This window comes from Xyrauchen texanus, chromosome 4 (genome assembly GCF_025860055.1).
Source record: "Xyrauchen texanus isolate HMW12.3.18 chromosome 4, RBS_HiC_50CHRs, whole genome shotgun sequence".
Classification (NCBI taxonomy): domain Eukaryota; kingdom Metazoa; phylum Chordata; class Actinopteri; order Cypriniformes; family Catostomidae; genus Xyrauchen; species Xyrauchen texanus.
The window spans coordinates 46,273,260-46,288,927 of NC_068279.1; positions in this window are offsets into that span (position 1 = coordinate 46,273,260).

The window sequence follows — 15,668 nt, forward strand, 5'->3', positions numbered from 1 at the left end:
ATTATTCAGTTTAGGTCAAGTGCAGTAGTATGAGGAATTAGTGTGGGTTGGTTAAGTGCTCATGGAACCGATGTGTTTTTTGCTGGTTCTTGTATGTTGAGAAGGTAATAGCAGATCATGTGGAGGTTGGAAGTTCATTCCAACACAGAGCTGCAGAGAAAGAGAATGATTGTGAAATGGGACCACCACTAGTTCATAGACCGCAGAGAGCAAGTTGGGACATAGACCTTAAAGGAGTGAATTGAAGTAAGAGGTTGCTGTTCCATTGGCTGTCCTGAAAGCCAGAGTAAAAGCTTTGAATTTGATGCGGGCAGCTACAGGTTGACAGTGTAGTGAAATCGAGAGTGGGGTGACATGAGCCCTTTTTGGCTGATTGAAGACCATGCTTGCTGCAGCATTCTGGACCACCTGCAGTGGCTTAATTGTGTTAGCTGGCAGGCCAGCCAACAGAGCATTGCAGTAGTCCAGTCTTGAAGTGACCAGAGCTTGGACCAGGAGGTGTAAAGCATTCAGACAGGAAAGGCCTGATTTTCCTAACATTGTAAAGCACGAATCTGCAAGACCGGGCGGTTGATGAGATGTGGGCAGTGAAATTAAGCTGGTCATCAACCACCACTCCCAGGTTCCGAGCTGTTCTGGTTGTTGCAAGTGTAGTTGAACCATGATGAATAGTGAGGTTGTGGTAAACCAATGAGTTGGCTGGGATCATGAGGAGTTCTGTCTTGGCAAGGTTGAGCTGAAGGTGTCTTTCCTTGATCCAGACCAAAATGGCCGAGAGGCAGGCATAGATACAAGCTGAGACAGTAGGGTCATCAGGCTGGAATGACAGGTATCAGTATCATCTGTGTAGCACTGATAAGAAAAATCATGTGCCTCAATGACCAGTCAGAGTGATATTTTTATAGCTCTTGTTTTATGGCAATAATTGTGTCATTTTTGTCTATATTTATTTCTTCTAAAGAATTTTAGGAGAAACATTTGAGACACAGCTGATAAGGATACTTTCAGACCTCTAGCTCATATTATTTGCTCTGAAACAGGGACTAAAATTGTTACTAAAATGTTGCATTTTCTCCTTAGTTTGATTCACTTTCACAAGACTTTCTAAACTGACCAAAAATGTGTCGCAAAAGTCACATGTGAGCAATCTGTCCCTTCATTGGTCAGAACGTTTGGGCACTGTTCCGGGGTCTGGCTAATATAATGATATACTGATAAAAACGTGCCAACCAGTAATATGTTTTTGAGTATTGTTTATGTCACTGTTATGAAAACACCACCAGGTGTTACAGAATTAGTTTGCCAATTAGAGATTGCACTAAAAATAAACATTTTCTGTCACACATATGTATAAAAATGGTATTATGTTATTTACTTTTATTTTATTTAATGTTGAAGTCAGAAGTTCCCCTTCTGTCACTCACTCAACGTTGTGACGATAGTGACATTAGGGGTCTCTCTTGAGAGACCCCAGACAGACGGGAATAAAAGGAGGGAAGCGTGCGTCTGTTCAGATAGATTTGTTCTTCAGAGCCGAGCGGTTGTGTTTCAGCGAGCTGAGTAAAACCCACTGCTGTTCCACCATGTGTACCACTGAGATGCACACCTCCCTCCTTTTACACACATATGTCCAGGGGAGGGACATGCAAATTCTATTCGCCAATTCTCATTGGCCTTTTCTCAAAGATAAGAGGTAACCAAGACGCCTAGTGTCACTACATCGACACAACATCTCGTTCCCTCCATCAGGGAACGGAGGTTATGACAGTAACAAAGACGTTACATACACTTAGGTTGAAGTCATTAAAAAAAATTTAACCACTACACAGATTTAATATTAGTAAACTATAGTTTTGGCAAGTCGTTTAGGACATCTACTTTGTGCATGACACGAGTAATTTTTCCAACAATTGTTTACAGACATATTGTTTCATTGTTTTTTTATTGACTTATCACAATACCAGTGGGTCAGAAGTTTACATACATTAACTGTGCAAAACATTCAAAAAATTATGTCAAGCTTTTAGACAATTAGCCAATTGGATTTGACTAGAGGTGTACTGAATTGGGGGTGTACCTGTGGATGTATTTTAAGGCCTACCTTGAAACTCAGTGCCTCTTTGCTTGACATTGTGGAGAAATCAAAAGAAATCAGCCAAGACCTCAGAAAAAATATTATGGACCTCCACAAGTTTGGTTCATCCTTGGGAGCAATTTCCAAATGCATGAATGTACCACGTTCATACGTACAAACAATAGTACACAAGTATAAACAACATGGGACCACACAGCCATCATACTGCTCAGGAAAGAGACACATTCTCTCTTCTGGAGATGAACATAGTAAGATAACATAAGTAACATAGAAAGGGATGCATTCTGTCTCTTAGAGATGAATGTAGTTTGGTGTGAAAGTGCAAATCAATCCCAGAACAACAGCAAAGGACCTTGTGAAGATGCTGGAGGAAACACGTAGACATGTATCTATATCCACAATAAAATGAGTCCTATATCGACATAACCTGAAATGCTGCTCAGCAAGGAAGAAGACTCTGCTTCAAACCCGCCATAAAAAGCCAGACTACAGTTTGCAAGTGCACATGGGGACAAAGATCTTACTTTTTAGAGAAATGTCCTATGGTCTAATGAAACAAAAATGTAACTGTTTGGCCATAATGACCATTGTTATGTTTGGAGGAAAAAGGGTGAGGCTTGCAAGCCGAAGAACACCCTCCCAACCGTGAAGCATGGGGGTGGCAGCATCATGTTGTGGGGGTGTTTTGCTGCAGGAGGGACTGGTGCACGTCACAAAATAGATAGCATCATGAGGAATTACATTTATGTGGATATATTGAAGCAAAGTCTCAAGACATCAGCCATGAAGTTAAAGCACATCGCAAATGGGTCTTCCAAATGGACAGTGACCCCAAGCCTACCTCCAAAGTTGTGGCAAAATGGTTTAAGGACAACAAAGTCAAGGTATTGGAGTGGCCATCACAAAGCCCTGACCTCAGTCCGATATAAATTTTGTGGGTAGAACTGAAAAAGCATGTGCGAGCAAAGATGCCTACAAACCTGACTCAGTTAAACCAGTTCTGTCTAGAAGAATGGGCCAAAATTCCAGCAAACTATTGTGAAAAGCTTGTGGAAGGCTACTCAAAATGTTTTGACAAAGTTAAAAAATGTAAAGGCAATGCTACCAAATACTAACAAAGTTAATGTAAACTTCTGACCAACTGGGAATGTAATGAAAGAAATACAAGCTGAAATAAATAATTCTCTCTTCTATTATTCTGACATTTCCACAGATTTCTCCTCCAAAGATCCATATGTTTGCTCTTGGTTATGTAAGGGATAATCCATGGCTAGGTGTGCATTAAATAATTTTAATACATGACAAGGAGGTGAAGAACCACCCAATGCAAAGTGGAGGGGGAAAATGTACATGATCAGTACATGATGATGGGAAAACCATCCAAAATGCTCTAAACCTGCAGACTTTGACCTCTGAAACATCCATATGGTTTTGAATAAGGCTGCACATTTGATTGAATTAAGAATACATTTATAATGCGGCCTAGCAAGATTGCAAAACAGCAAAAGGCTGAGTGTTAAGAAACAGTCTCCATTCAGAGCTTCAGTCAGCGATGTGTGATCACGGGGTGCCCTCTTGATCACATGTTGATCAGGTCAGTATTTTTAAATAATATTTCATCATGTCACAATTCAAATCATTGTGCCTCATCTTGCCATACAGCAAAAGACACATTTAATAGATCCAGGTTATCTTCTCTCCCCCTCCGTGCAAAACAGCTGTATGTCAAACCATACTTTCCTTACAAGCATTTGGGTGAGTAATACGGGGCTGACTGTTGTCTTTTCTGTGTTTCCTGTAGCAATTCACAGTTGATTTAAAGACAGCACTGCTTGACTTGATGATGTTGTTTTGTGATGTGATGATTATTCCCAGCTCTGAGATTATATTTGCGTTCAGAGGTCATTCGAACAGAGGCATAAATCACTACTGAGGACAGCAGAGTAAATGCATTAATATAGAACAGTGATTAAAACAGATTGGAACTATCTGTGCATTAAATGGTTTTAACGCATACATTCCATCCAATCAGAATCGAGAATTCAAACAGACCATGTCGTAAAAAGAGATATTGGTTAATTCGTTGGTTTGTTGGGTTGGATTGCATTCTCACCACAACCAAACCGTTACAGAATTTTTTTAAATCAGACCTTGCCAATTATTTTGTGCTGATCCGAGTGTCCTTGCCATGTTCATATATGCTTAAACAAACCAAACTAAGGGAGAAAACACACAAGGTTCTGAAACTAATGCTCCTAATTAACTATTTGTTAATTTAGATGACAAAATCTCTTCTGAACACTTTGACCATTCTTTACAGGTGTTGTTGACAGAAGTTACAAATGTGCCCTGCTCATTGTTGTACATGGGTACCATCTCCATTGTTCCCCATTAAACTCGATCCAAATCAGTAATGCAGTCTGCACTAATAGAGCCACCTCACTGCATTTAACCAACACACAATGGTCTATAATGCCATACAGCACTTATCACAGAGCTACTACCCTTTTAGACCGAGCTGTGGTATTGTTAAACTTTCAAGTGTCCTCCTTAAAAATGCAAGTACGATAGACCTCTTTATATTCTGGTTGTGTTATAGGAATATAAGACTAACTTAATAATACATTTGAATTACTATATTTTCTCAGAGGGTTCAATCACTCACACCACATATTGGAACCAGATTCTACACGGTTCCTGTTTTGGATAAACTCCAGCCAGTGCAAAGCTGTGTCTCATCATAGCAGTATGGGAAATGATTATGTAATATAATTTCCTCTCTTAAAATTGGCAGAACAGGGACGGATGCATTGATTTTATTTATTTGAACATACGTTATTTTACATAAGGTTTACTTAAGTTATTTATAATGGTGTGAAATAATCTGTCCCTTAAAGCTAGAAACACTCAACCCAAGTACACAAATGCAAATTATTTACCTTCAAATGTCAGTGTCATTCAGTAGGTCTTGGTTTGACTGTTTAGTGGTTGGCAGTTAGAACCTACTGGTAGATGCTATAGCTACACCATAATATCAGCAATCAGACTGATTTCACTGTGAATTTGGTGACAGTAGTTTAAAGGTTTTGCTGCTGAAAACAGTCTGTGCTTACTGAAATCCAAAGCACTTCCCCAATGGCCAAAGCTGGAAGTGCTGTTGAATGTAAGGGCATGTGTGAGCTCCAGTTTCTGGGTGAAATATCAAAAGAGTGGCACAAATAGTGAGTTGGTTTTAATTGTAAATTATGTTAGCCAGTCAACAGGAATGCATATTTTATTAATCATACTCCTTTAATCTATTTCAAATATAAAATGTCCAAACAAATGCATGAGTCTCCATTATTGTTTTTGTGAGGAGAGAGTAAAGAGGAAAGAATAAATTAGTTTATTTTCACTCACAAAAGAGCAATACAAAGCAGGCGTTGAACGTTCTTTTCAGAACATGTCTTTTTAAAGATGTCTTTCCGCCTCTGTGTAGTTCCAGGATGCGGTCGATTTCTCTCCGCTTCTGACGGTCATAAGAGCTGCCTCTCGTGCCTGGACGCAGGCAGCATTTTATGAATGGTTCATGTTCTCAGAACATACCCATGGCAACATTGCTTCCAACGGGATTGGGGCAGGGTAAATCCCCATGAACCAAACAAAGGCTCCTAAGCACTCCTGAGATGGATGACCAAGGGAGTCAGACGTTCACTCTGGAGCTGGTACCAAGACCACTCCATTACCCGGGCCGGCAGGAAAATCCTTGTTTTCCCACTTTGTTAAGTGTTTCCCCACTTCCTGGGTCATTCAGCCAGTGCGCGCTGTTCTCACTGCACCCCGGCAACAAAAACCACAGTCCCGGCTCCCCGGACCCAGTTATTTCTCCTCCGGACCCGCGACTGCCCATCCCCGGTAAGCACAGACTGTTTCCACGCACTTTTGCCTCCCGCCGCGTTATTACCTGCGATAGAGCCTGTCCCTCCAGCCGAGATGAAGAAGGATCTCTACAGCCCTTACTTCATCATACTCAAAAAAGGCGGTGGGTTGCGGCCAATCTTGGACTTGTGAGTTCTCAACCGGACTTTACACAAACTACTGTCCAAAATGCTCACGCAGAAACAGATTTTAACCTGCATTCAACATCAGATTGGTTTGCAGCGGTAGACCTGAAGGACGCTTACTTCAATGTCTCCATTCTGCCTCGATGTCGACCCTCCCTATGGTTTGCTTTTCAGTACAAGGTCCTTCGGTCTGTCCCCGTCCCCTCAAGTCTTCACCAAGGTTGCAGAGGCAGCTCTTGCCCTGCTACGGGAAGTGGGCATCCGCATACTCAATTTCATTGATGAATGGCTCATTCTAGCTCATTCTCGAGAGTTACTATGTGCTCACAGGTACCAGGTGCTCAGGCACCTCAGCCGTCTAGGGCTTCAGGTCAACTGGGAAAAGAGCAAGCCCACCCCAGTTCAAACAATTCCAGAGGCTCCTAGGGCATATGACATCCTCAGCCGTGGTCTTGCCGCTTGGGTTGATGCATATGAGACCGCATCAGCACTGGCTTCAGACTCGAGTCCCGAGATGGGCATGGTGCCGCGGCACATACCGTGTGTTAATCACCCCTTCCTGCCGTCAGAACTTCAACCCTTGGACAGACTTCTGTTTTCTGTGGGCCGGAGTCCCCCTACAGCAGGTGTCCAGACGTGTTGTGGTCACCACAGACGCCTCTCAACTGGGTTGGGGCGCCGTGTGCAATGGGCATGCTGCTGCTGGCCCCTGGATAGAGCGCCGGCTGCGTTGGCACATCAACTGCCTGGAGTTGCTGGCTGTATTTCTTGCCCTGCGGAAGTTTCTCCCGCCGATTCGGGGCAAGCACGTCTTGATCCGTTCAGACAGCACCGCAATGGTAGCGTACATAATCGCGGATGCTCTCGTCATGTCACAACTTGCCCGCCAACTCAGGTTGCTGGGTGCCACTCATATCCCGGGCAACCGTAACATGATGGCGGACGTGCTGTCGTGACAGGTTTCACCCAGCAGAGAGTGGAGGCTCCACCCCCAGGTGGTCCAGCTGATTTGAGGCTGATTCGACATGGCATAGGTAGATCTCTTTGCCTCCCAGGACAACACTTGCTGCCCACTCTGTGACAGAAGCCCCTCTCGGGACAGACGTGTTGACACCCAGCTGGTCCCGGGGGCTGCGCAAGTACGCATTCCCCCAGTGGGCCTTCTTGCACTGGTGCTGTGCAAGATCAGGGAGGACGAGGAACAAGTCACCATATTGGCTCCTTACTGGCCCACTCGGACTTGCTTCTCAGATCTCACGCTCCTCTCGACTGCACCTCCCTGGCAAATTCCCCTGAGAAAGGACCTTCTTTCTCAGGGATGGGGCAGCCTCTGGCATCCGCTCCCAGACCTCTGGAACTTCCACGTCTGGCCCCTGGATGGGACGTGGAAGATCTAAGTGACCTACCACTAGCTGTCATAGACATGATCGTCAAGAGGTTTGCGTTCTCTGTCAGCGACACTTGCCTGGATTTCGGTCCGGCACATACTCACGTTATCCTGAGACCGCGACCGGGCTACATGACCAAGGTTCCTATAACCCCCTTCAGGGACCAGGTCATGAACCTGCAAGCAAGCTGCCCCGGGAGAAGGCAGACCCAGCCTTTTCGTTGCTGTGTCCAGTTCATGCTTTGCATATCTATTTGGACTGCATACAGAGCTCTAGATGTTCTGAGCAGCTCTTTGTCTGCTTCAGTAGATGGTGGAAAGGTGATGCTTTCTCCAAACTGAGGCTGCCCGCAGGTTTGTCGACAGCATTTCCTTGGCCTTTCAGACATAGGCCGTGCCTGCCCCCTTGCGGGTTCGAGCACACTCAACGAGAAGTGTGGCATCCTCATAGGCACTGGCTCCTCCCTAACAGACATCTGCAGAAATCCTTTGCGAGATTTTACAATCTCAGGGTTGAGTTGGTCTCATCCCATGTTCTGTCAGGTCTGAGCCAGTAGAACTCGTTAATATGGAACAGCCATCCGATGGACAACCGGCCGGTGGAAGGGTGGAGTGGAGGTGGTGTAGTGGTCTAAATCACATAACTGGTAATCTGGTAATCAGAAGGTCGTTGGTTCGATCCCCACAGCCACCACCATTGTTTCCTTGAGCAAGGCACTTAACTCCAGGTTGCTCCGGGGGGATTGTCCCTGTAATAAGGGCTCTGTAAGTTGCTTGGGATAAAAGCATCTGCCAAATGCATAAATGTAAATGTAATGTGTTCCGCTTGCACCTAACGCCCTTCAAGTTGATCTAGTGCGCTTTCTCTCCCAGGTTAGCCACTAAGCTTTCACTTCCTGGATATTCCTAGCCTTCTGGCCTGCGAATTCAGCAGAGGAACTTGCGAGCAGACCCACTATGAGCCACACGTGCTCTGTATTGGTGTAGGGCTCCACAGGCTTAATTCCCTGTGATGTATTTTCCGCGGTACGGTCCCCCTGTCAGGCAGACCCGCATCTCCCTTGGGCAGTCCCACTGCCCCCGGTCTCTGTGTTTGTAGAGCTCCTCCCTCTTCAGGTAGGACCTACCACTGTGCCGCTCCCACGTGTGTCTTGACAACCCACATGATGTATTGGCCACATATCACCTCCCCCTAGTCTGGCCTCTGCAGGGTCTTTTCTCCCTGAAAGAATAGGATCAGGAAAGACTGTCTTCCTCGATGCATTTTGTTGAAGGAGGTAACGAGACGTTGTGTCCCTTCTGCTACGACACTGGACCTACCACTGTAAATGGCCGTACCTTATTCTCGGCTCCTCAGTGCAAAAACATGACTGACAGACAAACACCCACTTCCCTTTATACCCATATGTCCGTGGGCAGGACATGCAAATCCTGTCTGCCAATTTCTCATCATAATATATTCTCAAGTTCAGAGGTACGCGAGGCTCCTAAGGAAGACCCCTTGTGTCACTTCATTCGACACAATGTCTCGTTCCCTCCCTCAGGGAACGGAGGTTACAACAGTAACCGTGATGTTATCGTATGTTGTTAACTAATGTTAAATCCCCAAAATGTCATTAAATTATATAAGATATTTTACACTTTAAAACAATGAGGACCAACAGAGCTGATATTTTCTTTTAAAATCTTCATTTATGTTCTGCAGAAGAAAGTCATACACATCAGGGATGGTAAATGATGAGAGAACTTTTCCTTTAATGCGCATTTTAAATAATACAAAACTCTAGTAAATACACTTCTGCCTAGCGCATAGAATTTTAAGTGAATTTTAAGAGTTTATTTGCATATCAAGCATGTCCATTGAGGATTAAAAATATAGTCTAGTATTTTCATATACTCTAGTAGAAGTGGTGGTGTTGCCTTACACAATCAGCTCTTAATGAAAAATACTTTCTGTGCTCCCATGTATTCCATTTTGATAGACTCTTCTCAGTAGCTTTAATACAAACTGGAAGTTAGATGACTAAATCCAGAAGAGTAGTGTGCTAAAAAGGGGCATGGGCCGAATGAGGTTAATAGACTATTAAAAGACTGTAATAGAGTTTGTATTTTCAGAGCTTTTGTTGGAGCCAGGAGGCAGCGGAAACAGTCAATGTGAGAATTTCTTTTCTCTTCAGTGTTGTTCACAAACTTAAACAAAAGGGCACTCAGTGGCCAAGTAATTACACACAAATGCACACACAGGAACAGTCTCTCTCTGGTTTCTATCTCTCTGCCAACTGATGGGACTGTCGGCATTTTCAGGTATCCCTCCACCATCACTATAACGAAAGATAGGTGTTAATGATAATGACAGCCAAGGTGACGAGCCTTACCGTTCTCCCTCTCCCGCAGACAGATACACGACCACTCCCCCACCCCCACATTGACTATTTGACATTATCAAATTTCACTTTTGTATTTAAAGAACACATTCACATGATTTACCTAAATAGAGTAGTGGCAAACACAAAAATTTGACCTCAGTATTTTTTTCACTAGAGAATTTAAACATTCCAGTGTTGTAAGGCGATATACATTTTAACATTTGGATTTCATAACCAGTTACATTTATGAACTTTTGATTTTTTAACAGATTATGCCATAGCTCAACTGATAGGGCTTTGCACTTGCAATGCAAATGACCTAAAGAGCACATGAGTCGACACTTGAAGAATGAAGTATACTTTGAGCTCAAGTATAAGCCATATTAACGTTAATGCTTGCCTGAGCAAACAACGCTAATAAACAAGCCTTCAGCCTGAGGCATCTGCGACACCACACTATGTCTGAGCACAAGATGTTTGAGCAACTCATGATAACTGTGAGTGTAATATCAAGTTAAATGTACACACAGGTCAAACATATAAATGACTTGCTTCATGCTGATTCTAAACAAGTGTCTTGATGGTTTGCAAACTCATCATCGACATACTTATTCTAAGCAATTAGAAAAGCATTTCCAAAACCTGTCACTGTAATTGATTGGAAATTTACTCAAATATAGCAAATGTAACTGTACTCCCTGATGCTGGAGCCAATATCTTGTTAGACACAGTCCAGGAATTATTTGACCTTTCTCGCTGGTTAAACCACCCACTGGTTTAGGGCTAGACTCTGCTTCTGACGTCGTTTATCCTTCACGCTCTTGGCCTAGTCAACAAGTACTTCACTGTGAGTGCTGATGGAAGACATGAGAGTGAGAGAGACAGGAAAGCCTCGGGCTGCTAAAGACACATACCACACTGCTCTGCTAAACCTAATGCTGGAGAAACAGCAAAGGTATTTTTCACCTCATCTTCAAACACATCAGTAACTTAATAGACGACATGACAGAAACACATTCAAATAATCCAATGCATAAGGTCAAATCCTGTTGGATCTGTGGCATAGCAGTTAGTACACAGGTTCTAGACATGTTAAACGGTGGCACTCGTGCAGGAGATTTAGGTTTGAATCTTCCTGAACTGTCCCAATAATTTTCCTAATGTGTCCCAACCATTTTTTCACATCCTTAATCTCTTATTAATTTCCTCTTAAAAAAGGAATATGCTCCATTCTAACATAAATAGTATAAAGAGAGTATAGTATAAGATTTGCATAGATATTCTGAATGTATTTCATTAGTGGTGCTTGCTAAAGTATGTTTATGGACACGAATGGTACCTCTAATGTGCTGTTTGTATAGAATAGGTGTGGTGTGCTGTTACTTTTCGAAGTAATAAGACTTCTAATTTTGTCTGGCTGTGGATAAAAGGAGCAAAACAATCCCATACATTTATCAGGCTGGGCTCTTCTGACTCATCGACCACAGAAGACAACCTAGCAACGGCATAGCAATGCCCTGGCAACAACCTAGAACACCCTAGCATCATGGCTGGGTTTTGAATTAAATGATGCATGCATTGTATTGTATTGCAATACACTTTATTATGTGCTATAAATATGTCATGATCAAATTGGTGCATTAGCCCATCGGAAAGAAAGGTCACAAATGTCATTACTTTTTTTTCCCAATGACAATTAACTGTAAGGATAATTTTATAATAATTGTAATTTTAAATGGTTGATATATCTTTTACAGGTGTAAGATCTAAAGGGATAATTCACTCAAAAATGAATATTCTCTCATTATTTACTCACCCTCATGATGTTCCAGGCAGGGCTCGAGTTGAGGGGGGATGCGAGGGGATAGGCATCCCCCTTGTTGCAAGAAATATGAAAAAGCATCCCCCTTGTATAACCACCATCTCCCCTTACCATCCCCTTTAGATCAATTGTGTTATGTATTACTTAGTAGTTACAAAGTGTACACGTTTTTCAGGGTTTCGCCCATAAAACTTTTCTACACCACTGGTTAAGCATCCTTCATAGAAACAGCCCAAACTTCCTTTACCAGTTCATTTATTGGATTAGAAAATGTGTCTGTGACTGTGGGCGATCGATTTTTCCAATTTTCCTGATCATAAAGTGGATTCTTTTCACAAAATTCATCATAAAATACAATACTGGAGGGTAACGGGTGCATATTATGGTGATGTGTCATAAGGGTCAATGAAGTGACACTCGTTTCTGTCCAGATCTATTAAATTAAAAATACATGTAAAAAATTCACATAAACCATTTACTCGAATTCACCTCTTCTTTGATGAGCACATTTAAAATTTCTGTTTTTTGAGTTTTTCTGGGCTTAAAAGTGAAAAATGTCATGTGGTGTCCAGAGACACAGTCTCATTAAAAGCTGAAATTCATGGGAAAAAAAGTTGGCATAACTTGTACAGAATAATCTTTTATTATTATTCCTTTATACCCTCAAGACTGAGCGTGATGTTTAAAAAAACATGATATTTATTTTGACATTTTTATGAAAAAGCACATTTTGTTCAAATCATGTGGTGGAACTCTGAGAAAACTGAGTCAAAATTTCCTAATATTGTTATATAGAAAATGTACCTTGAAAATTTAGTTTGAAACCTTTTTGGAAATTAGTGATTAAGCTTATACTCTCATGCATACAAGGTGCAAAGAAAATTTTACTTGATGGTTACACAATATTGCAATTTTAAAGTTTTAAATATTTTTGTAAAAACTGCCATACATTTTTCTTTTTAGAACTGTATGAAACCAAATTTGACACTTGACACAAGTGTTCTTAACTACATTTAAAAAAAATGTCTTGAACAACCTTATTTGTCAATGACCTATAAGTATTAGACATGCTGTGACGCATGTGCGTCAGTTCTCATGTGTTTCATAAGCCAATGCGATTGCACGCTTACCGCTGCTGACCGAAAGCATGATTTAGAGTTTTTAAAAAAAAGGACTTACATTAAATATTGATTTTCACACCAAAAGCGATTGTGTTGTTTTATAAGACATCCATTTAACAGCTGGAGTCATATGGATGACGTCTATGCTGACTGTCTGTGACTTTTGGAGCTTCAAAAGAGAAATCGACATTCACTTTTAATTTTATGGACCTGCTAAGCTAAGATATTTTTCTATTTTTCTTCAGATGTGTTCTGGAGAAGAAAAAAAGTCATACATACCTAGGATATTATGAGTGTGAGTAAATGATGAGAGAATTTTCATTTTAGGGGGGAAACATCACTAGCATGGTGAACAACATTATGAGTATGTGTAAAAGTGGGCCCAGTGGTAGTGATGCAAACTTTCTTTTAATTCAAATAAAAAATGTTCACTAAATGTTAAAATAGACCGTTTATATGTTAAAAGACACTTTAGTTGAGGAATACCTGGAGTGTCGGATGAAAAGACTTAAAAATTAGATGGCTGGGCCATTTTGACCCACATATGTACTGTACTTACTTTTGTCGATGTAACCTAAAGCAGCCAGGTTGATTTTATTATGATAAGAAATATATATTTTTTACTTGAATAAAACCAATTCATTTAGATATTACAACTTGAAGCACATCTGACCAAACATTGTTTTACAGTGTACGGAATTTAAAAAGAAACTTCGAAAACATTTATCTGATGCACTCTCTTTGCATCAGATAAAACTCTTTGTCTCAAATGAAACGTCACTGAGAACTATGAAAACAAACTCGGAGCGATAAAATGGTCCTCTAGGAATGGCTTTGATGTCATTATCAGCTTGTGCTCAAGTTCATGTTTCTAATGTACTGTTTATGATATGAATAAAACATGAGCCTGAAATTAAACAAATGTATATATAGAAGTGAAATGTCTTTTCCCATAATAAGTTTATTAACGATAATGGTAAGAGTCATTATGTACAATAATGTACAGTGAATGATGTATATCTGCACTCTAACGACAAACATCTGAGAGTTCACAGAAACTAGAAATACAATCAAGCTAAGTGTTTTCCCCCTCAGAACAGCTTAAATTGCATTATCTGATTACCTCTCACCATAAAGCATTATTATACAACAAACTTCAGTGCAACCAGACACATGATTCTTATTAGTCTCTTGGGGCTTTCCGTAGAAAATCCTTGCATAGGAAAACACACTAAATAGACGTATTACTCACTTCCGCTTGTATTGTACTTAACTGTACAGAACACTCCTAAATGCTTTTCATTTTCTCCAAGACTGAATAAATCAAATGACCTAGATGTCTCAATGAAATATATATAAACTATATGCTGTACAGTATGTAGTGTACAGTGTGTGTATGTGTGGCTGTGTGTGCATGTGTGCTGGCAGAAGCTTCAAAGTTGTTCGTGGAAGACAAGACTGCAGATGGTGGCTGTTTTCCTTCCAGAAGGCTTCTCCACACACCCTGGCAGTGGAAATAAATCAATTCAAAGCCAATTTTAAACTCATGTTCCCACTGACACTATACCTGGTAAATATGTTAAACAGCCTGAGGGGTAAAGTCATTTTAGCTAGGGATGAGTACTTCTGAGTGTCTTAAAGGAATAGTTCACCAAAAATGAAAATGATGTCCTTTTCTCACCCTCTTGTCCTTTGAAACCTGTATGTCTTTCTTCCTCGCTTGGAACACAGAAGGAGAAATTCTGAAGAATATTCAGAAAGTTTACAATGAAAGCAAATTTACATTTACTTATTTAGCACATGCTTTTATCTAAAGCAACTTACACATGAGAATTATAGAAGTAGAAGCAATTAATCAAAGGGAGCACATGTACATGTACATGCCACAGTACATGTAGCACTACCAAAACAAACTTCCATAAGTTCAACAGAGAGTAGAAGTGTAAGTGCATTTTTTTATGTATAGCCCTGTAAAGAACAAAAACGCACCATAAGAGCACCATAAATAGTTAATTCGATCCGTGTGTTATATTCCAAGCCTTATGAAGAAAAACTACAGCTTTATGTGAGGAAAATAAAGTTTTTATTTCATGAAAAATCTTTCCCCCAACAAACAATCTCAAATCTCTTCTGCATATTCAAAGTTGGTGCATCACATTTGGTTGCAACATATGTGAGAACCAATATTGCATCTGGTTTTAGTGCAACATATGTTGAATATTTAAAAGTGCATGGAAGCAGACAGTTCAAGGAACAAAAACAAAAATAAACAACATTTTTGCTGAACGTAACCAGAAATGGGAACAGAGTCCCTCTCAATCGTTCCAAAATTTGTGAAATGTATTTTTAAATGCTGATAACCAGTTAGCAATGCTATTATTTCATTCTTACACACACACACACACACACACACACACACACACACACACACACACACACACTCTCTCTCACACTCACACATATGGCTTTTTACTGCTAAAGAGCCAAGAGCAATGTGTGTGTGCTCAATTCTGTTTTACACCAATGCAGGGGCCGGTTGCACCAGTTATATGTAAGTTACAACTTAGCCTAGTTGTGGCTTAAATGGGCACTAAGTCACAATTTACGCACTTCTAAATATTTGGGCGTTGCACCATTAAACTTAGATAGGTTGTAACCCTACATATAAACGGAATATTTACGGAAGCCTCAGACCAGGAGTAATGGTTGGAATAAAAAAGCAGACTCATTTAATGGCGTCAATGAGCTCATGATTTGGTTGACAGGCTTCAGTCCTTTCAACATATATGATGATGTTGCATTACACTCATTTACATTTACGGGAGAAAACATTA